We start from the raw sequence: 23,291 nt of genomic DNA on the forward strand, positions 1-23,291 counted from the left end.
GGGCCGTGTGACAGGGACACAGCAATGTGCTGGGCAGCACTGGCTCCTGCTGGACAGGCCCCACAGCAGTGAAGGGGGAACCACGGCTGGTGAGACCCTGCCAGGCCAGAGCCACCCTCACCCAGGGCTGTGTCAGCCCAGCACTAATTTGGCCAAAGCCTGGTTTGGAGACGTGTGTGTTACCCTGCAGCACACTCCTCTCCCTGGGACGCCAGGGCTGATCCAGGCTGGATGTGGCAGAATTTTCAGGACTGATGTGGATATTTTCTACTCTGTCAACCTTTTATTTAAATGACATTTGGCTGCAGTGCTAGAAGTGTGATATTGAAAATCAATAGCTGGAAAGTGTTTGAAAGCCAATCTAAATCAAATATTACAATATGGTGAAGTTAATCATCTGAAATTAACCTTATAACTGCTTGAATCACTCTAATCTATAAAGAAAATCAATATAAGCATATCAAACCCTGCTGTGAGCTGCTGTCTGTTTGAGCTGACCACGCAAATGGAAAATAATAGCCAGAGGATGTTTATTGCTCCCTGTATGTTAACACTTCTTACAGGGCTGAGATGGGTAGCTGGTTCCCCCAGGGAGATGTGCTTGTGAGATGCAGGCAAAGGCTCCTACTCCAAAGAGACCCAGCAGCTGTGAAGACCCTCTGAGCCTCCCTCCCAGCAGTGGATTTCAGAGAGCTGTGAGTGACTAACAGGCTGTTTCATGAGAAGAATTGATTCTCCCAATTGCCCATGCACAGCACCTGGCACCCCCCGGCTCCAGCTCGGCTCCAGCTCAGCTTCCGTGGCTCTGGCCTCCTGCTGGTGGCTGGGCCAGCTCTGGGCACAGGTGAGGACCCAGGCACACGGGTCCCCAGTGTGACAGCAGCCAGCAGCACCCCCAGCTGTGGCAGCTGCACTGTGCCCGCCTCAGTGCTCTGCCTGGGTGTGCTGGGCCTGTCACAGCAGCAGTCCCACTGGGACAGGGATCTCTGGGAGAATTTGCCCCTACTGGAGGCTCTGCTGGCTGTGTCACTGTGTTCCAGTGAGCAGCTCCAAGCCAAGGGTGACACACACCCACCCTTGTGAGGGCTGCAGGTGACAACCCACCTTGTCCAGCTGCATCTCCATAGTGGCCATCAGCGGGCATTTACTGGAGGCTCTGGGGTGTGACAGTGATAAGTGCTTTGATAGCAGACAGATATCTATAAATAACAACAGTTTCTCTCAAACCCCTCATTTTAAAATAATGAAGACATTCTATAAAGTGACAAGTGTCTAAAACATTGAGAGTAAAAGCTTAGAGAGGCTCATGAAGTTTTGGGAACAGGTGGGAGGAGTGAGATCCCAGCAGCAACTTGCATGGCCTCAAGAGCCTGGGACTAGTCAGAGCCAAGGAGATCAGCCACAGGCTTTTCCCAATGCTCCTCATGGGCACCAGATTTGAGGAAGGGTGAAGGTTTCTGGGCAGATGCCATTGTCCAGTGAGTGCAGCTGCTTCACACCACTCCTGCCTGTGCCAGGGTGAAGAGCCGTATTTGCCTCCAAGGTCTGCTTGCTGTGGAACTTCCTGAGCTGCCACAGATCCCAAGGTGAAATTATTTTCTGCATTACAATAAAAAGAAAAAAATAGTGCCAATTCTTCAGCTGCCAGTCTGGCATGTGTTGGCTCCCATCCTGGTCTTGGGCCAGTGGTGTGGGCAGACAGACAGACAGCAGCAGCAGCAGGCGTGTCCCATGCAGAGGGGTGACAGCTGGACAGAGGTGCTGTGGCACCAGTGACACATGGCAGCAGTTTCCTTGCTGCTCATGATTTACCTTTTGCTCAGTGTCCATTCCTGAGGTATTTCCTGCATTCCAAATGGAGATGTGAACCATGTGGATGATGTGCTGCCCTAGGGAGGGGCAGGAAAGCAAATGTGGAAGTGGGCAGCAGCTGTTCCAGAGGTGAACACACCAGCTGGGAGGCTGAAGCTGCTGTTTGAAGTAGTTGGTTGCCAGGGATTAGGAATGATCCTTTGATATTGGAAATGTGTTTTAATGAGTTTCCTGCAATATATGCATCATTTGGGTTCCTGTGGAAAGGTGTCGAACAATTCCCCCTTTTCCTCACCCAAAAGGACATCAAGACATGTAAAAAAATACTTCATTTTTTCATACTTTAAGCCAAACAGGTTTTAAAGAACTGGGAGCCTTCTCAGTGCTTAAAAATTTCTTGCTTTCTTTAAATTACGAGGACAAGCTGCATTTTCAGAATCAATACTCAGAATGCACAGGCAGCTCTCCAGGTGAGGAGGCTCAACAGCAGAGCTGGGCTCCCCGAGGTTGCTCAGTGGTGAAGCTTTCTGTCCGAGCTGTGGAACAGGGCAGCTGCAGCCCCGACGAGCAGAACCAGGCTGTGACACTGGCAGAGGTCATGACTCCAGCAGAACTTGGTTCTCCACAGCACAGGAGCCCTATTTTGCATTATAATTTGTTTTAGAGTTTGAGCTTTCTGAGGAAGGGACTGTATGTAATTTAGTGTGGAGAGAGTACACACTGGCCAGGACAGAAAATCTGTGTCTGCTGAAGCTGTGAGCTCCTGCACAGTGCAGAGAGTGAAATAATGGCAAGCATTAATTCTAGCATTCATCCAGGGGTCTTGCAGCAAGAGCTCAGGGCAGGTGGCACAGTGCCAGCGAGGAGGGGTGCCACCATGGGGAGAAGGGTTTGCTGCCCTCATCCTGACTCTGAGCCTTCACAGACCCTCCAGAGGAGCTGGATAAAAGCCCCTGGCCCTGGTCCTGCTGTGAGCTCCTCCTGCAGCGGAGGAGCAGCGTCCCCAGTGACCCGTGAGAGGGGTCAGGCTCAGCCCCGGGAGCGCTCAGGGATGCACCGGGGGCCAGCAAGTGCACAAATGTAACGCAGAAGGCAGGCTTTGCCCAATGTCACTAACACCATTCACAGCCTATTGGAGGGGACAATTGTCCCATTAAGAAACCCAAAGACATTCTGGATTTCTTCAGCCTCAGGGCTTGGAAGCAGAAAGCATTTACTGCCTAATTAAATTTTCATATACTGGCAGACTACAGCTCTTCTAGTGAATCTGTACTGGACAGCGTGCCAGATTTTGCAGAAAAAGAGCAGGCTCGATTTGCCTGGGGTGCCGGCATCAGCTCCCGGCTGGTTATGGGGAGCCCCGAGCTCAGCGGTCACGGCATCCCCGCCCCGGGCTGCAGCTCATGGACGCAGCGCTCACTCTGCGCTGCCGCTGACCGGCGGCACCTCAGGCCAAGCGGCTTTCTCTTTCTAGCAGATGAAGAACTCCTCTGGTGGCTCCTCTGCTCGTTTTTAAGGGGCAGATGCAGCCGAACGGGCTGACCCTGCCCCAGGCAGAGGTGAACAGCGTGCAGCTCTCGGCAGTTGCTTTCCTTGAGCTCCACTTTGGCCCCAGCAGCACCCACCGTTCAGCACATGGGCTCCCTGCACCTGCGACTCTCAGAGCCAGGGTGCTTCCTGGCCTGTCCCCACTATGCCAGGTCAGAGCTCCACACTGGGCTCAGCCTTCCTGCTCCTGACTCTCTTGGTGTCTGCTCAGCTGCTCTGCACACCAGGACACAGATGGAGAGCCCAGGAGACAAGCTTGCTGCTCTTGGATGCCCCTTGTTACTTCTGCCCCAGCCCTTACCTGATTGCCCTTGATTCCTTGTGACAGGATGGGGACAGGGAGCCCAGCGCCATCCCCACCTGGATACAGCCCACCCACAGACGTGCACAGCAGCATGAGGCTGGGACCACTGGCTCACTGCTGAAGATGCCAAAGGGCCGTGGTCCCCAGCCCTGATTTCCCCTAAATAAGCACCCAGTGGAGACCAGGGGCAGGTCTTTGCTCTAAACCTGTCGTGATCATTCACAGGGCAGCTCGTACATTCTCCTGTGCCACGGCTCCACCACCATGAGCTGCTGCAGGAAACATCCCCACAAGGCTTCCAGAGCACAGGGCTGAAATAAGGTGCTGTCAAAACAAGCCAGGATTGTGCAGCTGCTGCCAGGAGCTGTTGCTATTGTATTGTTTTTTAACAGACAGACAAGCCTTGGAGCTCAGACCATGGCAGGAGTTTGTGATGGTGCTGGGGCAGTGTGAGGGAGCTGGGAGAGTCTCCAAAACAGCCCAGGGCTGCCACAGGCACCAGGCAGGTGCCAAGGGCTGAGTTTAGCTCTCAAGCAGACTAAAGCAGAGCGTTCCCACTGACCAGGTCACATTCCAAACATACTCTCTGTGGGCATGGAGTACCAAGTCACAGACCTCCAGCTCTCTGCACCCAGACAGGGACAGCACTTCCTCTCCACACACATCCATCCATCCATCCATCCATCCATCCATCCATCCATCCATCCATCCATCCATCCATCCATCCATCCATCCATCCATCCATCCATCCATCCATCCCTCCCTCCTCCTGGCCATGCATGGGGCCCCACCACTGCTGTCACTGGCCTTCAGCTGGGGCTGAATGCAGCAGGAAACCTGCACTGTGCAAGGTTGTGTCAGCCACACACATCCAGCTCCAGAAAAGCCACTGCTGAAAGTGCTGGAGGGTGAAGAGAGACAGCAGCAGCCACTGTGCACTGCCCCACCACAAAACATAAGTGTGCATGCACACCCATGCAAACACTCTCCTGAGCTGCTGCACACAACATGAAATCCTGAGCAATTGAGTAGTTGAAATGCTCTGTTTCAGTCCAGCTAGGGAAAAGCCAGTGTTTGATCAATATTTTCCACAACAACCACTTCCATGTGATAAATGCAGTTATAGGGAAAAGGAACAAATTAACCTTCTGGTGCAGATAGCAGCTACTGCCTGGGAAAAAAGATGGCTCAATTCTGCGGGGAAGCAAGGACAGGCCATGCCAGAATTCCTGCAAAACTGACCAGTCGAGGCAGCATCTGGAAGGCGTTAATGAAAATCAGCCCAGGAGCACACACCCACCTACCTGTACAGGGGGAAGGTAAAACCAGTCACTGAAAGCGGCACCTGCATGACTCGGAAGGAGCTGAACCAGGGGAAAATATATGAACTTGGGACAGCTGATAGATGAAGACATCTGAGGGACTGTGCTGCAGCACCGTGAATGTGGGAAGATAAAAGGCATCTCAGAAAGTGCTTCCCAACATCAATCCTTCCACTGGTGACAAATTGTCTGAAGTCAGGGTAGTTCAGCAGCCATCTGGATCAGAGATTCCATCACAGATTTCTCTACCACAGGCAGCTGGATGCAAATGGCAGTGAGTGGAGATGTGCAAAGGGTGCAATGTGTAAGGTACAGGAGCAGCGCAGCCCCAGGAAAACCAGGAGCCTGAAAAGTGGAAAGATGAAAAAGCAATTGCCCATGCAAGGACAGGAAAGGCAAAAGCAGCATATGGCGAGACTCATCTTTGGGCTGGCCATCCATAACTTGCTTCTTAGGCCTGGAGAAGGCAAGCCAGACTTCCCAAACAGAAAAAAAAATAAAAAAATAAAAGCTAGAGAAAAAGATCAGAAACCTCATGGGGATGAAGACATCAATTTCTCTCTGACGATGTATCTCTGACCATTCAGGTTACATTTACTGTTCTCCCAGCTGTAAATGCTGCCTGGCTTCATGCTGCTGTCACTCTTGTTGTGGGGACAACACCACAGGCTGCTCAGGAGCTCATCCTGTGTAACAGCTCCCTACACTGGCTGGGGTTTTTCTGTCAGATCCAAGCAGATTTTGCCCCCGGAATGAGTGACAAATGCAGTTGCACACTCCTGTAAGTGCCTCTCTGCCATTAGCAGTGAGCAGCCCCAGGGGCTCCGCAGAAAAGGCAGAGCTGTTACTGCAAAGCACTGCTGGGAGGAGGCCCAGAGCACCTGCACTGCACAGCATAACCCTGCTCTGCTCCGACACCTGCCTCACTTGAGTCTGCCTTCCAGGCAGGACATCCTGACCTTCGAGGTCTGAATCCTGCTCTGGAAAAGGTGATCGAGGAAAAAAAAGATCACATGTGACCTGGTAATGGTGAGCAGCAAGGCAGAGGGGTTATAAAATTTTGCTGAAAGAAGAAGAAAGTCTGTTTGTGTTCTGGCTTCCCACTGAAACAAATACACAAAGCACAAATTTGCTGAAAATTCATTAATGTTCTGCATATTTCTAGGAATTTAATTTATCAACTAGAAACTGCATAAATAGAACAGGCGAAAATGCTGAAAGTAGATTAAACATTGATGTAAGTATATATCGATTTGAACATTTCTGTGCCTTTGCTAGTGACACATCAATAAAATTAAATAATATCTTAATAAAATGTCTTGGTAATTATGTCTTTTCCCTTGCGTAAGTGTGCCCTCCAGCAATGTAATTAAAATCAAAATTACATTAACCCTCCAGTGACCATTTGGCAAAAAAAAATTAAGAGTCTAGAGATTTCTCTGAGCTCTCCCGCTGAGCAGGATCACTCTTGGTCACACAGGCTGCACACTCCACTTCCATTCTGATGGCTCTGATCGTGCTCACTCACAACATGTGTTGAGTGATATCCAAGCAAATCAGAGAGCTCTGTGTGGGAGAACAAAGATGGTTCAAAGGTTCATTTGGGCTCTGGGAGGACCTGGCTCTTGTCCCCTGCAAAACATTCCCATGGCACTCGAGCAGTGATGAGTCAGACAGGCCATGGTGCCTCCCTGGCACAAGGGAGGATCCACCTATAGGCTCTGCCACTGCCATGCGACCTCTGCTGTGAGGACACCCAACTGACTTCTCCTGTCCTGGACCCAGAGAGCCATGGCAAAGCTAGAGCTGCCTGGGTTTGCCCACTGTTCTGGTGGCAAGCCCATGCCTGGGGTGCAGAAGAAGCCCCCTCCTACCCAGCACAGGGGCACCTGCCACAGCTCTGAAGCAGCTCTTCAGAAATGTCACCAAGAAGCTTTGCTGTTTGCAGGAGTGATTGGAGAACAGACCAGCGAAACCCCTTGTCATTCCCATTTCGCAGGGGGGAATGGCCACTGTCCTGCTGTCAGAGACACTGACAATGTGGTCTGTCAGGAGCCACCCATAATCTGTTTGCTGCAACTCTGCTATGTCACACTGTCAGTTTGTCACCTATACTTGCCATTCATATAACCTATTAGTTGTCCAGTTTGTCTTTCTGTCATGGACCATGTGATGCTCAGCACAACAACTCTGTGCATTTTATTGCTCTCCTTAGTTAATAAAGCACCACATTCGAATTTGGGGGAATTGAGGAGACATGTCTGTCATAGCACATCCCTGTCCTTGGCACCCAGCAGGTCCCACCATGCTGTGGCATCTCACCAGAGCAACCCATCGGGACAGGAACAAAACTGCCACAGCCTTGATAGGGCTGCCACACAGAACACCTCCCAGCTTGCTCAGGACACCTGCTGAGGCTGTCACAAAGGCATCTGCTCTTGCCTCAGACAGAGCTGGGCATGGATTCCACCACCTCCAGGCAGAGCAAAAGGTCCAAAGTGAGATAGACCCCAGCCTGGCTTTCATACCTTCTGCTTCACTTCTGGATTTCAGAGTGAGAGGGGATTGCAAGTGAGTCCTGCCTGAGGAGCAGGGCACTGTCGGCTGCGTGGATGGAGGGAGGCCAAGGGATACTGATCAGCTCCAGTGCCAGATTCAGCAGCAGATGTGTACTGCAGACAGGGACTTGGAGGCTGAGTTGTGTCAGATCAGAGGCTTCTCCTCCTGTACTGATGCTGTGAAGTGTTTGTGCCAAGTAAATGCATCTGCGTCCCAGAGACAGGGACCAGGATGCTGGTGTGGCTCCATTGGGTGCTAGACCCACAACTTCCAGGACTGAAGGCCAAACCTTCCCCCATCCCCAGAAGATGATCATAGCTCTGTACCTGATCTGAATCCAGCACAGCAAAGCCTTCAGGTCCTGGCTGGCAGCACACAACATCCTTTGAGAGGTGACTGCACCCTCCGCTGTGCTCCTGTGGGTATTTCATCTGAAGGACTTGCAGAGAACTTTGTAGCCATTCATTAGCACAGAACTTCCTGGCACCATGAGCTAATGAGAGAAGAGAGACAGATGAAAAAGCTGTTCCTAAAAACCAATATCAATCCTGAATTCACAGCAAAGCTTTTTTTTCTGCTTATTAGGTTTGGAATTAAAACAATTTGGCCTACTATTCTGCTACTTTGCATATCTAATAGGCAGACATTTTTCTATTTAGATACAATTACAAAATAAACCTTGAGTTGTACAGCAAAGAGCTTGGAGTTTCTGCCCACTCACCTTTTTATTGAAATCCTTGTAATACTGTGTGCCATACTTCAGCAGGCAGTCAAACACCATAGTTAAAGCCCCAGTATGACATTTTACACCTGACTTAACCAGCACTAGATTATCGGCTGTTGGCACAAGAGTGCATTTTTTACAACTTGCTAGTCTCTGAACTTGTATTAAAGGGTCCTGAAGCCTAGTGGGACTGAGCAGGCTCAAGACAGCTTTGGTATAACTTTGCAGCTCTTGGTGAGCTCACACAGACCATTAGCTGCAGATGTCCTTCTGAAGATCAAGAGCACTTCAAAGTCTTCTAAATTCCTTCCTAAGCTCAAGAGGCTTGGAACATTTGCACAGCTTACACCAGCTGACCTCGATCCATGAGGCAGCACTCAGATCCAGACTAAGACTTCTCCTAAAAGTATTTTAAATGTCTCCCATTCTCTGCAATGAAATAATCAGTAGACCTCATTTTCACACATTTGAAAAGTTACATTTTCAGTAGTCTGCCTTGTCTGCAGACAGTTGCCTTCACAATAAACTCAGAGGAGACTCCCCCTTCACTCGGTCTGGGACAGCAGTGGAGACATTCCTGTTGTTCCTGGCACTCTTGGGGCCAGGCAGCAGTTGGCATTAGTACTTGCAAGTTCACAAGGAACACTGAAAATAGTTACTGATTTCTGAGGACTATTGTTAACTAATCTTCAAATATTATAGTGAGTGACAAGTGCCTTGGAATTTGAGGATCGCTGATGACTCCTTTTGTCTGTGCTTACTGTTGCAATATTTGTAACAAAATAATTCAAATTCAGATAATGTAAATGCTTCATGAAAGAAAAAGCTTTGCCAGTCAAAGATCCAGGGTTGTGGACATTACCCAGGGAGGCAGATACTCAACCTGTACCTGGAAATTTGGAAGGATGGGAATCCCTGGCACAACAAGCTTATGCCCCCCTCTTTCCACTGAGGACCTCCTGATTTACTGGCAAGACAAGGATAATTCATTTCGATGTTTTTAAGAAAATGAACCAGGCATAGCCCAAGCAGGACAGTCCACAGCCTTGGAAACAAGCACCACAGTATTAACAGAGACCAGATGGGCCTCACATGGCAAGTGGCACAGCAGCATCTGTTACAAAGGAGGAAAAGCAGCACAAATAGCAGCAAGTTTCCATGGCCTGGCAGCTCCTGCCAGGGACGAGTTCACAGTGGGAATTGATCAGGCAGGAGTCCACTCAGCATCATCAGGGATGGTGCTCTATGGAGACTGGTTTCTCCTTTAGCACTCTCTCCTCCAGAGGACCTGGCTCTCTCCATAGTGATGGGATGTGCTGATGGCTTAACGAGCTGCCAATGGGATTATGCAGAATCATTTTGTCGGGTTCAGGAGCTGTGGGAAATGGCATATGCTGGAAGCACAAGACTGCACAGCCCTAACTGCACAGACAATGACATCTGAGCCCAAAGCCTTGTCATAAAGAAGAAAATACATGCAGAGCCTGAACATCTTTGGTATTTCAGAGCAGAAAAGTCGAATCCCTGTAGATGGTGGGCATCTGGGAGCTGCTGGGTTTTCTAGCACAGGCAGGGATTTCTGCTGCATGCATAACAGAAACGGAGAGCCCCACAGCAATGAACATCCTGCAGCAAGAGCACTGCAAGGCTGGTCAGACTACTCGTGTCCAGCGCCACTCCCTCCCACAGGAGGGACACATCCAGGAAGAGCAAAGGATGGCTCCTTCATGACCTCTGCTACTGTCAGGACCCTATGACAAGAGCTCAGGCCCTTCCAGCCAAAGGTGAACAGCTTACCTAACTTCATTAAAAAAACAGCAACATTCATTATTTCAGCCTTCCAGGGCAGGCACAAAGATAGATGAAAGGAATAAAGGCAAGCTAGAAACATCAATAAATTACTGCATCTTCTTATTGGCTGCAGTATTCAATAGTTTCAAATGTTTTCTGCTGCCTTTGGCAAGCAGAAGGTTTGCAAAAGTGCTGAGCCTGTCACCTGTAACATGTCACCATCACTTATCCCTGCTAAGTTGCGTTTTCTCTCCCTTCCCGGGGAGTTCACATGACTGCAAATGGCTGCAGCAGTGAACTGGTGATAACGGCTCCAAGCTAACAGGGCTTGCTGGTAACAGGAGGGATGGCTCAGATGGACGAAAGCAGCAGCGCAACAGAGCTGAGTGAGTGCAAGGTAAAAGAAATACTTCAACTACAGTCACCAATTACCTACAAGAGCTGGACATCTTCCTAGGTGAAGGCACTGCCTGCCCACACACACACCTCCCCAGCTTGCCTCCCAGGGTCCAGGAAGGACACTGCTCCCCATGAAGACTCACATGTCCCCAGGCAATGATGAGCCCTGCAGCCAGGGACAGAGCTCCTTGTTCTGTAACTGCATGGGAAAGCAGAGGTGAAGGCTTGGGTTGTCTTTACTGATGAGCAGCTGATAATGAGTCACAGGTCCCATTCCTGTGACTTGCCTTGCTCAGCTCAGCAGCTCAGGGATGCCCAGCCATGGCAGCGGGGCCCCGCTGCGGCTGTGGAGCAGCCTCTGTCCAGTGCAGCATGCCCAGCAGCACTGACCCTTTATCTGGGAAAGAGCTCTGCCTCCAGTTGTGCATGGAGAGCTCATGGAGAGCCCACACATGGAGGGGAGGGGATGTGGCAGACATGGTCTGGCCCAAGGAGGCACACAGGGTGTGACAGGCCTGGAGCCACTCACAGGCATCCTCAGAGCAGCCCGTGGGGAACGAGTCCAGTTAAAAACAATCCTGCGTGACCTGCTCCCTGACAGTACCATGGACCTGCACCGAGGGTTCTCACAAGTGTAGTAGACTACACCACGTGGCTTTGACTGCTGTTGAAAATATTTAATAAACTCTAGAATATGAATCACTATCAAGGACCCTGAACATTAATTTCAGTCACAGCTGGCCACACTCTATCACCCTATAAACACCTCTCCAGTTTCAATTAACATTTCGCTATCTCCTGTCTCCTTGAATATTATATTTAACTAATTTAAGAGGATTGGTAAAGATAGTTTTCACACTTCACATGAAAGCATAATGAAATAATGATACCTGTACCCACAAAAAGCATGAGGATACTGCATAAAGAGCTTTAAAGTCATCTGAAGCAAAAACTTCTCCAGGAGACCTTCATTCTAGCTTTGGCTACCAAGGCCCCCATGCAGGTGTGTGCCATCCTTGGCACAGGGTCCAGCTCTGGACCCCAGCCCCAACCAGCCACAGCTGGCTCAGCCACAGTGCCCCTGCATTTGGGTTTCCCCATGTTGTAACAAATGCCTTTGGAAGGAGCAGGCATTTCCCATGGCAGACTAAGAGAAACTGATTATTGTTTGTCCTCATCTATAACCTCATTTGCAAAAAACCAGTACTGTGGGTTTTCAAAATCATGGAAATTTAGGCCTAAGAAGGGCAGAAAACAACAGAATGGTGTCCTTTGTGCAATAACCTTTCCTCTGTTTGAAGACTGTCACTTCCCCACCTCTTATTTTCCCATTTCAGGTCAACAACACTCAATTCTTTCAGGCTTTCCTCATGAGTCATATATTTTGGATCTTAGCATCTCTTTCAAAATTTTCCAGTACTTCACCAACTTCTCTGTATTTTTTCTTAGAAGAAATATATATTTCATTATTTTTAAGATTTAAAATATTTTTATTCTCTGAGATTACATGCAGAGGGAATGTTTATACCTGGGCCCATACAGGCAACACTCATGTTAATGTGTCCTAAAATAAGGCTTTGCTTTTTGGCATCGTCACACCCACATCCTTTCCTGCAAAAATGTTGCCTTGCCAGATATTTCATATATCAAAAGCAGAATATATAAATACTTAAGTATGCATTCCTGCTTTTTAGTTCTCCCTTCTATGCAGAATGTGGACTTTCTGTATCAGTGCAAGCTACTTTCCTATCTTAATTGTGCCCCAGGGACTGTTCAGACTCTCATCTACATGACTTGGGCCAGAGCTACAAGGTTGATAAGCTTGTAGGCTCTGCCCTCATCCCAAGCTAGGGTTTAGTAGACCTCCCAATTTCCTATATTAAACAAAACAATTTTCCAATAATGTGCTTGCTTCATCTCCCTCCTGTGTGGAGCAGAAGCAGCTCCCTGTGGGAGCACAGCTCTTCCCAGCTGCCACACGGCCAGGGGCCGTGGAAGACCCCGGTCTGGAGGGAGATGTGGAGACACTCCATGCAGCCACATCCCATTAACAGCATTCATCCCCAGCCAGCCACTTCAGCACCTCAAAACGCCTGCAGTGGGACCTCACACTGCTGGGAAAGCCCTGGAGCTCCTGGCACGGGGCTCCAGCCCCACGGCAGCTCTGAGCCCGGTCCCCCAGCTCCGTGTGGAGCAGAGTCCCACTGGCTGCAGTTACGCTGCTGCTCCTGCTCAGCTGCCACCAAGCTGAGGTCACTGAGCCTGGGAGCACTGAAGGGAGCAGCTGAGCAGGCAAATGGCTCTACCAGAGGGTTCAGGCACTTCCCTCACAGCCACCCTATGTGTCATCACCCCCTCTGATGTTTTCACTTTGCTTTCAGATGCTCCATGGCACAGCAAGTCCTCTCCTGATGGTGCATAGCTGCATAGCTGCACCACTTACCACTGCGTGTTTTGGCCAAGGCAGGAACACGCTGGGCTGCAGGGACAGAGCGCAACCCTCCACAGCTTCCTCGGGGCTGGAACACAGCATGCGGCCACAGCCACAGACCCCCGGCACCGCCCCACCAGCCCCTGCAGGACAGCTCAGGAGCACCCATTCCCCCCGGTCTAAAGCTCCTCTCCAAGCCCCGGGCTCCATCCTGGTGCGAGCACGTGCGCTGGAGCTCCCCGTGCTGCGGGTCCATCTCCCCAGGGCACCCCGGTTCCGCAGAACGCCTGCAGCCACTGAGCTCGCTGGAGGCTCCCTCGCTGCTGACAAATCCCTCAGGCTCCATTCCTGAGAGCTGCAGCAGCGGCACAGCCCAGTCTTTGCAGAAAGTCTCCCACAGCACAGCTCAGCCTGTCAGGGGTTTCCTCTATCCTTCTCCAAGCACTGACTGTAGAAGCCAACAGTTTAATGTTGTCATTTCCTTTAGACTGCAGTGTTCTCATTTTAGCACACCAACTTATTTTTTATGGAGTTTGGAAAGATTTCTTTTTGTATGTCCTCACTTCTACTCCAAGCATGTTTGCTCTCAATTTATTTCTGCTCTTCTTATCTTCTCAACAACTGCATCTCTTGTTCCTAGTCCTGCTCATTTTCTGCTCCATATTGTGATTTTTCTTTAATTTCATCTTGCTCTCACACTTCCCAATCACACATTTCATCACTCCTGCTTCCCTATTGCTAACAACATGTGATTTCTTTATCTTAATTGTATCACCCAGTCATCTGGCTCCAGGATGGCATCTCTTTACCTCACAGTGCCATCCCTTTAATCATTACTGCTTCTGGCATGTATAATAATAGTTGAGACCAGCTGTTAGCTTTTACCTTCCAGTTACAGGCACAAGGGGTTTTTTTCTTCCATATAAGTCCTAATGACAACACAAACTGAAACCATCCAAACATCACTTCACACAGGCTGCAGAAATCAAACCAGTGCTCCATGAGCTCCTCTTCCCTGCTCCCAGGTAAGCAGCAGGGAGCTGCCCAAGACCAGCCCTTGAGGAAACAAAGTCTTTCTGAAGGACCAGACTCACGCCCTTGCAAGGAGCCCATCAGCAGAAGTACCTGAGTCTAGTCACAGGTCCCATTTCTGCTGTTTGCTTCCATGTCACTCCCAGGGGCGTCTCCATCCCATGAAGCCTGTGCTGTATCCAGACCCCTGACAGGCTTCTGGCAATGGGCAGTGGTCTCCATGGAAATGCAGCCTTCCCCCACAGCACATGAAACCCTTTTTCCTCCTATCTGCCAGGCTACACCTCTCTGATGCCCACCAATCCACCCACAAGTGACAAAGCTCCACAGAGTTAGCAGCCAGCCTGCTGCCCAGCAGAGTGGGCTCCCACCAGGCTGTGGGACTTGACACCAAGTGTCTTTTTCAGTGCATAGCAGATGTTATAGACCAGCTTCACTGCCTGGGGTGCTGTCCTTGTCTGTCTCCAAATGCAGGAGGTTGTGGCACTATGGCGTGCCTGGCACTGTGGCATTCTCTGGACAGCAGGCTACACAAGCTGCTATAGGCAGTGCCCTCTGTGCCTCAGATCTCCATCCAGCTCCTCCCTCCCTCCCCCAAAAGAATTTCAAATGGCTGATTCATGTTCAAAGCATCTTCAGCATTTGGGGGGTCCTGCTCAGTGCACGCAGTGACAGCTCCTTTTCAGGGAAGCAGAAGGGAACTGGAACTGCCTGCCCAGGCTGGGAGGAGACACCTGTGCAGGGCGGTCAAGAGGCAAGAGTGGAGGCACCACCACAGGGACCCAGTAACTGCCCACTCCAGATGAAAATTCTGCTGTCTGGATCCACTTGTCCAGCTTCAGGAAAAGGCAAAGAGCTTTGAATGCATCACAAGTTATCAGCAATAAGAAGTTTTACATGGCGGTATAGGGAATAAAAACTGATACTACAAGCTCCTTAAATGCCACTGCAAAAGGCAGCATGGCACAGGAGTCATTGTACAGGTCTAACTCAACACCTCTGTCTGTATCCTGATCCACACGTGCTGCTTGGAAGGTCAGCAAGAGCTGGGCTTCTGCACAGAGAAACATTTTACATCTGTCAGAGGGTGCCATGGTGCCAGCCATGAATCAGCACAGGAGAGTGTCTGGTCACCTGATTTACACAAAGGTAGAATTGAATTGGAGCTTGAATAATACAGGTCAAAAAAAGAACAGAGCGGGAGATTATACAGCAGGAAAATCTGACAAAAGGACTTATTTAGTCTGGAAAAATGCCATTTACACAGGGCACCATACTTTGTCAATGTAAAGCAATCCTTGCTGATCTGTCTCTACACAGGGCCATGCTAAAAGTCAGCAGCTCAAGAGGAGAAAGAATGTGCTCCATCAACACTTGGGGCTTGCACTGTGTTCCTGCTCTGCAGAGCAAGGCCAGGACCATGGCACCCAGATGTGGCCAACACAGTTAACTGTTCTAGCATAGCAGGAGAGTCAGTCAGAGAAGAACCATCCTGTTCCTTGACTTTGCTATGGAGCTGATTTATCCCCTGGAGCAACTAGGTGCTTTCAGGGATTAAACACTTGACTCATCATAGGAGTCACCACTCACAAAACCTGGGCAGAGACAGGGCATGGACCAGGTGTGAAGCATTGCCAGAACCAAAAAGTACATGAGCTGTTCAGGATGAAGAGCTGCATGTAGGAGAGAAAAGGAAAGGAAGTTTTTACCAAGTGGCAAGAAAGCAGATGTTGTACAAGGGCTGGAGCAGGATAGCTTTGCTGACCTAGATGTCTGCATTTACCTACAGGGAAGGGAAATGCACAAAAAACTAAACCGGGTCTAGAGTAACAGAAATGTGTTTAAGGGCCCCATAAGCCTACCTACCTCTACTCCTGCCAGAGCTAGAGGAGCAGGCACAGGCATGCACTAGTTCAGAGGGCAGTGCCACAGGCTGGTACTGAGCCTTTGCCTGAAAGGCTTTCACAAACCAAGGTGAGTGAAAAGGCAGCACGTAAAAATACTGACAAAGATGTACAAAAGGACTATCAAAATAGATGTTGGCAACAGGCAGAGATGAGGGGAAGGTGCTGGACTGGTCCCTTGGAGGCACCAGGTCAGCCCACTGCTTCAGCCGTTCCAGGATGTGCCTGAGGCAGCAGGAGTGTACATGGAAACCTCCCATCCAGGAGTCCCCAAGGCTGCACACTGCTCAACTTGACTGAAAGAGCTGAGTAGCAACAACACTGCCTCGTCCCTCCTTGTTCCTGTACACTGAACCTGCACACTGTATGGTTTAAAGCATAGGCATTCAAGGCATGTTGATGCATTCAAATATTTCTGCCATGCAAATAAGAGTCCATATAATCCATTTTAGGCAGCTGTAACCTAAATTGACAGCTGAGGGAGCCTGCCACGACCACGACAAATACAGATAACAACCTTTGAGGGCAATACCCCAATAGTCAGCCCTGGATGGATGGGGAAAGCCTTCCAGGGCACTCAGGTCAATGAAACCCACAATTCACCACATGGCTTTGGGCTTATCGAGCAAGTCAGTGTTGGCACTTTGATTTCTCCCCAAAAAGAATTGCTGAAGGAAAAATAAAATCAACAAAGAATGCCATCTGAAGCAAAGTCTCAGAGTCTTCTTTGAGAGGAGCTCTTTGAGAGCACATTTTTCCTAAGGAAAAGCAGCTGCCCAAGAAGCACACACAGCCCAAGGTGCTGCCCTGTGCAGCCCCCACAAGCAGACACTGCAGTCCCCAGACCAGCCGCTCTGCTCTTTGGTCTCTGCAATGCTTAAAGAACCTCACACCTGGCTCTGACCTGTCACCTGCCCTCACTGCCTCCCCAGTGCCCACTCCATCCCTGCCAGGCCCATCACCAAGACCAGGGCAGCTCTCCACTGTGTTTCCCCAGACGTCTCATTCTGACACTGCCCACCCTGCTGCAGCTGCCCGTCTAGAGCCCCACACTCAGGCCTTGCCAGGCTGATGACAGGGCCATCTCACACCCATATACATTTGTGGGCAATAAGGCCAGCAGGGACCTGATCATAGAAACATTGAATGGCTTGGGTTGGAAGGGACCTTAAAGCTCAACTAGTTCCAATCCCTGGCCATTGGCAGGGAACCTTCTATTAGACCAGGTTGCTCCAAGCCCCATCCAACCTGACCTTGAACACTCAGACGAATGGGACATCCACAGCTGCTCTGAGCAACAGCTGCAGCTTTTCTTCCCTCCTGGGGAAGATTTTCTTCCTAATATCTAATCTAAACCTACTCTCTCTGACAGTTTGAAGCCACTCCCTCTGGTCCTGTTACTACATCTCTTGTAAATATGCCTCTCTCCAATATTTTTTGTCAGCTCCCTTCAGGTCCTGGAAGGCCATAATTAAGTCATCCCAAAGCCTTCTCTTTTCCAAGCTGAACAACCCCAAATTCCCTCAGCCTTTCCTTATAGGACAGGTGTTCTATTCCTTGCCTTGCTGGCCTCCTCAGGACTTGTTCCAACAGCTCCATCTCCTTCCTGTGCGTGGTCCCAGAGTTGGATGCAGCACTGCAGGTGGGGTCTCACCTGAGCAGGACAGAGAGGTGATGATCATCCAGGATGACCTTGTGCCCAGCACAAGCCTTCAGACTACTCTGGATTAACTCCAGTTTGAGCAACCAGAAGGTTCTTTTAGAAAGAAAACATTTGATCTTCACAGCCAGCATTTCTAATGAGGAAGAGACCTGAGGTCCATTGTTCCAGTGCTTAATTACATTCAGTTCCCACTGTGTCTCTCTAATCTAAACTTGTCTGTGTTCAGCTGCATCTAGTTAGAGAGACCTTTGTCCTCCAGACACAGTGTCTGCTACCTGAGCTCTGTCCCCTAAGTAGGGGCTGAAGGAAGCTGCTTCCACAGCCTGTCTCTGACAAGGAATAAGAGATCCTTTCCTGCAGGCTCCTACCCCACAGCATGAATTCGTTCTCCATAATCTCATAGCTCTTCCCAACTCTTCTCTTAGACATCAACTTCCACTTTAGCACAGCTGGCAGACCCAGGCACTCTGCTTCAGCCACACCAGCCACAGGTAAACTTCAGCTTCAACCTATTCTGTCCTGTGTCTGTGAGGGGATGACTACTTAGATTTTATTGTGCTCATACAAAAGAAATAAGTTGAGTCCTAACACCCCCCAGCTCTCCCTTCAAAGCTACCTGGAAGGTCTGGTTCAGGGACCATGTCCTTGCTGTAGAAGGGTTAACAAGGTTAACAAAGGGTTAACAGCTGCTTTTCCTTGGGGAAAACAAGGGCTAGCACAGAACTCCTGGATGCAACCCAAAACTGGGTACTTGTCATGTATGGGTTTGGAAACATGGGGTCATTTTAGTTCTGGTAGCATGGGCCCTCCAGTCACATGACTCCAAGCAAAATATCCTATGTAAACCTGGTCTTTTGTCCTCTTTCCATAGATTCACATGGAGCTATCCTCCTCCTCCATCACACATTCTGTTTTCCACAGCAAACATCAGCCACCTCCCCCGCTCATGTCCTACACACCAGGACACGCGGCACCACTGACCCAAGAGCGCTTCTGCTGAGATGGACCTGCCACCATCTTTGCCTCCCAAACCCTTCCAACAGCTTTCTGGCTAGAGGTTTCCCATGTAACTTTTCAGTTAACTTTCCCAGCAAGTCCCAGACACAGCAAAAGGTTGCAATGGACTCTCATAAAGCAGCAATTCTAAATCTTGTGTATTAGCCAAGCTCCTGGCATTGATACACAGCAATTAAATAACCTTGTTAATGTATCTTTTCAAACTTCTTACTGCACAGACAGGAACGCCTTGAGATCCTATCACCCCTGCCCAGGGATTTATAAGCACAAGCAGCAACTTAGATAAGATAGACCAACTGGTGCATGAAATCATACCAAAGCTCTCCCCAGTTGGCTCACAACAGGAAATGCAGCCTTTGGGGTAAAAACTGCTGCTTCAGAGAGAACCTCTGCCTCTGGCTACATCTTTTTGAGAACCAGAGTTCCTTTCTAATCAAATTGTCATGCCAATGCCTGTCTTTACCACCAGTGCAATTAACCCCCTCACGCATAAAATACAAATGATTGAAGCATTTCTTCTCTCCAGGCTCTGTGTGACTCACACATCAGATAGGAGTGGTGCTGGTCCACCCCTGTCACTGGGAGCTTCCGTGGCTTCTCCTGCATCCAGCAGCACAGCCCTCCTGCATTCATCTCCTCTCAGTGTGCACTAAGCACCAGCACTAACCCCATCTCTCTGTGCTCCTCTTGTCTCATGTAAGAAAGAACACAAAAAAAAACCCTGAAGCCCATAAGACCTCATAAACAACTGGTCCCCTGCTCCTGTGAGAAAGGCATGTCCCACACACTTGGTGCCACTCCTGCCACAATGTGAAGCAAATCAGATCTGCCCAGTGAGAGCTGTTTGTCTCCAGGTGACACCTGCCTGGAGGTCAGCCCCATTGTCAGCGGTCAGTGCTGGCATCTGGAAACGAAGACACACCAAATACTGGAGCTTTTCTCTGCACCTAGCAACAGTGCCCAGTGCCGAGGGAACCAGCCCTCAGCTCCGCAAGAAGCACTGGGTGGGACAAGCTCCCGGGCCAATTCACATGAAATATAAAACACTTTACATGGAATGAAAAAACCCTTTATACATTAAATTCATAACACTGTGGCAGCCATTTCCTACACACAAAACAAATGCAGTATTGGTTGTTCTTTCAGCCAGTCTTTCCCTGCCCTAGAAAGAGCTCTGAAGTGCTCTTCAGCATCCACACGACTGCTAAACTACTGCTGACTGCATCCCCTCCCCAGGGACACTCCGGTGGAGGGCCCTGGCCAGCCTGTGCTGAGGTGCCATTCCCACTGGCTGTTTGTCCCCTGCGCCTCCACAGCTGCTCCGGGGCCTGGCAAGCCCCAGTCAGCAGAACCCTGGCACCTCAATGCGGTGTCCAGGAAGGGCCCAGCCAGGCAGGCACAGGGCGCTGCTGGCTCCCAGGACGTGGACGTGGGGCAGCCAGGTGGGCAGAGGGAGCTGCTGGCTCTATGGGCAGGTGGACACAAGGCCACATCTGCAGGAGGCAGCTGCCTTGTAAAGGCCTAAGAGCTGCTGGAGTATCCATTTGTAGTCAGTACTGGTAATGTATTAAGAGAGGATAAAAAGCCTTTTCCTCACACACACACTGGCAGCAGTCACAGTCCCTGCACCAGGCTCAGCGCTGCAGCACAGCTCTCCCAACAATCCAGCCCCACCACCACCTCCAGCCTCCCCTGCTCACAGCCGCTGACAGACCACTGTGCAAGTCTCCAAGGAGCAGGCACTCCCTGCACATCAGCAATTCCCAGACAGGGATATCAGAGGCTACAGCCCAGTGCAGTGAGCTGACATCATGTGCCTGATGTTGCCAAACATGGGTGAGCTGTTGCTAGAACAATCAATTTTTAAATATCTCTGTGCTTGTTACCCTGAGCCTGCAGTAACTATAGTAACCTGCTCCGGGGCTCCTCATCAAAGGCACCACAGCTGTGCCTGGGGCTAGGGGTTTCTGGGGGCTTGGAAGGCTGATGCCTCCTGGGCTGTGTCCCAGGATGCTCTGTGGGTCACCCTGGAGCATCCCATCTGTTCTGTTTTGGCAGCACCGGTCCAGGAACTGGCAGAAGCACTCTGCAGTCACCAGGTAGCTCTGGCCTCTCTGACCGTGGAGGAAACATTCCTGTCAGCACTGCCAGGGTCTGCCCCAATACCTTGGGAACAGGAATCCTCTGGAAGGGGCCACAATGCCCACCCATATGGCTTTTGCAGGGCTCTTTCAGGGGGATCCAGAATGTCCTGCAAAGCAGATTTCCTCTGGCACATGTGGCTTTTGGCAACAAGTGGAAGAGTCCCTGCCTCGGAGTGGTGCTGACTGAGTGGTGCTGACAGAGTGGTGCTCTGTGAGTGCCCCCCACCCTAAACAGTCCTGTCTTCAGCACTGGTGCTCATAAGGGAGACCATGCATGCCATGAAGACTAATGAAGAGGAAACTAGACTTAGTTTGTTTGCTGAGCTGAATTAAAGGATCAAGCAATAAATACCAGGCTCAGAAGTAGGAAAAGGCAGAACAGTGATGTGCACTGCCAGTAATGGAGAGCCCAGTGGCTGCCAGCTGACCTCTGGGCTCCCTCGGCATGCAGAGTGATGCCATGCCCAGCACCAATGCCACAGACCTCTTTCCAGAGTGGGTGCAGAGACACAACTCTTGTCCAGTGTCAGTGCAGTTCAGGGGTGATCCCATCCTCACCTCTCTGCATGCACACAGCCCGGTCCAGAGTGCAGCATCCCACCACCTGCAGCAGGATGGCGTCTCCTTGGCAGTCTGCAAGTGGGCTCTGAGACCCCATGTAGGGAGCACCTCATGCTGTGGTCTGGGCTGTCTGGGATGTTTACCTTATTCTTCTCCTTACCTCTATGCTGCTCAGTAAAAATGCAAACGAAGGGTTGTCACTCTGCTCACTCTTTCTGCAATGCAAATGCCGTGTGTTCCCTCTGTACCTGCTGCTTCCCAGATTGAGGGGGTGGAGAACAAGGAGGGAGGTGGATTGGCTGAATTGCACCTTAATTAGGCTCCTCCCCAGACAACCTGCACTGTGAATTTTTCCAAATCCTATAAATTGTGTAATATCAATTATTCAATCATTCTGGTAATCTAAAGGTTTCCAGAAGATTTCTAGCTTTGTAGGAAAGCTAAACATGAAGTATCAATAATTGACAGGCTTCCCATCAGAGTATTAACTCCCAGAAAATATCCCTTTGGAGCACAAGTAGAGCATGCAGTGCTCCCTGGGGAGGTATTACCTTCACTAGTCAAAGTGCTCTTGGAGAGGTGTCATCACACCAAATTCCATCACTGCATTTTATAAATCCTATTCTATTAGATGCATTTTTCCTGCAAACAACTTTGCAGTATAATTCCTAGGTTTTTTCCCTGACATAACTGAGGTCCATATAACCAAGGTACATGAGGGATTAACACAGTGAGCACATTTGACAATCAACATTTGCAGATAATTTCTGGAGTGTCCCATAGGACTGGGCTCTCTGCATGCCCACACTGGATCAAGGAGGGTCACCTCCTCTGCACACAGTGGAAGCTGAGAGGGGGTACCCCGTGTCACACCTCAGGGTAACTGCACGCTTTGCCAGCATCTGTTCATCGCCCCCAGCCCCAAACCAGACAGTTGCATCTTCCATCTGATCAGAGTGGGGTCACGTTTTGACCTTCTCCCATAAGCCGGGATTCCCCGGCACAACCTTTTCCCTTTGCCATGCCCGGCTGGCATCCAGCTCCCAGAGGGCACGTTCCCTGCAGCCATCGGTCAGGCTGGGACGATCCCGGGCAGTTTGCCCTGGGCAGCGCCTTCCCGGCGCACGGCGGGTGGCTGCAAGAGGCTGAGGACGATGGTTTTCCCTGGCAGCTCTGGAAGCATTCGCTACAGAGACTGCAGAAAGCCGCGAGCTTGCCAGCACCACGCAGAGCGTTTGGATGCCTCCTACAGGCAGGAGGGGCGCAGAGAGTTAATTAAAATGCACTGAGCAAGTGTAAAGTTTCATTACAAGACACAAAGGTAGGCTGAGTTCGTCCTCCAGCAGACATATCTGCACAATTCGGCCCGGCCCTGCAGCTGCCGCTGCTGCTGTGCTCACTGCTGCTGCAGACGCTGTTTTCATCTGTTTTACTGAGTAAACACTACCCCAGGTTGGAGCTGCATAACCAGTCCTGCTGCGCAGTAATGCTTTTGCTTTCTTCCTACAAATCTAACATAAAAGTGACCATCCTGCAGAGAAGCACGCCCATCCTTCGCCACTGGCTTTCGCTGGCATCTGGCACGGGGACTGAGCATCCCTGTGTACAGCCTGCACATTGGCTGCTGGCATGGCTGAGCCCAGGACACCTTCAAAACTTCTGGTGGTGGCTAGGCTTGCAGCAGACTGGAGACCATCCAGGGTCAGCAGTCCCACCGCAGCACATTTTCCCAGGAAAACATCCACAAAAGTATTGCTGGTTCCCTGTCTGAAGCCCAGCTCAGCCTGCAGTGTTTGGAGTATGAATATACTGTACATGTGAATGGCAGATTTGTTCCACATATTTTCCTCGAAGACTGTATGTCTTTTCCTTTTTTTTTTAAATAATGTCAGTCATAAATGTCATGTGCTGGAGCCCAGATCTCATTATTGTGAGCAGAGAAATGTATGCCAGGCAATAAATTCTTTTGTTGGAAATAACCCTGGTGACTAGAGAAATTTATGAATTTATTACTCTTTGTAGGAGCCTTTCCTCCTATGACTTAAAGAGAGATCTATCATCCTACAGGAGACCTTGCTGG

General features: G+C 50.1%; 1 long non-coding RNA gene across 1 annotated transcript in view; it reads right to left on the minus strand.

The window, feature by feature from the left end:
* LOC136563509 (uncharacterized) overlaps positions 1–21,459 on the minus strand; it is a 45,011-nt gene extending 23,552 nt beyond the window's left edge. The window contains exons 1-2 of the long non-coding RNA XR_010784629.1: positions 21,372–21,459; positions 7,872–8,038 (exon numbers count right to left, since the gene is read on the minus strand). This is a non-coding gene — a long non-coding RNA (uncharacterized lncRNA). The remainder of the gene's footprint in view (positions 1–7,871; positions 8,039–21,371) is intronic.
* Between the last annotated feature and the right edge of the window lie 1,832 nt (positions 21,460–23,291).

This window comes from Molothrus aeneus, chromosome 16, assembly GCF_037042795.1.
Source record: "Molothrus aeneus isolate 106 chromosome 16, BPBGC_Maene_1.0, whole genome shotgun sequence".
NCBI lineage: Eukaryota > Metazoa > Chordata > Aves > Passeriformes > Icteridae > Molothrus > Molothrus aeneus.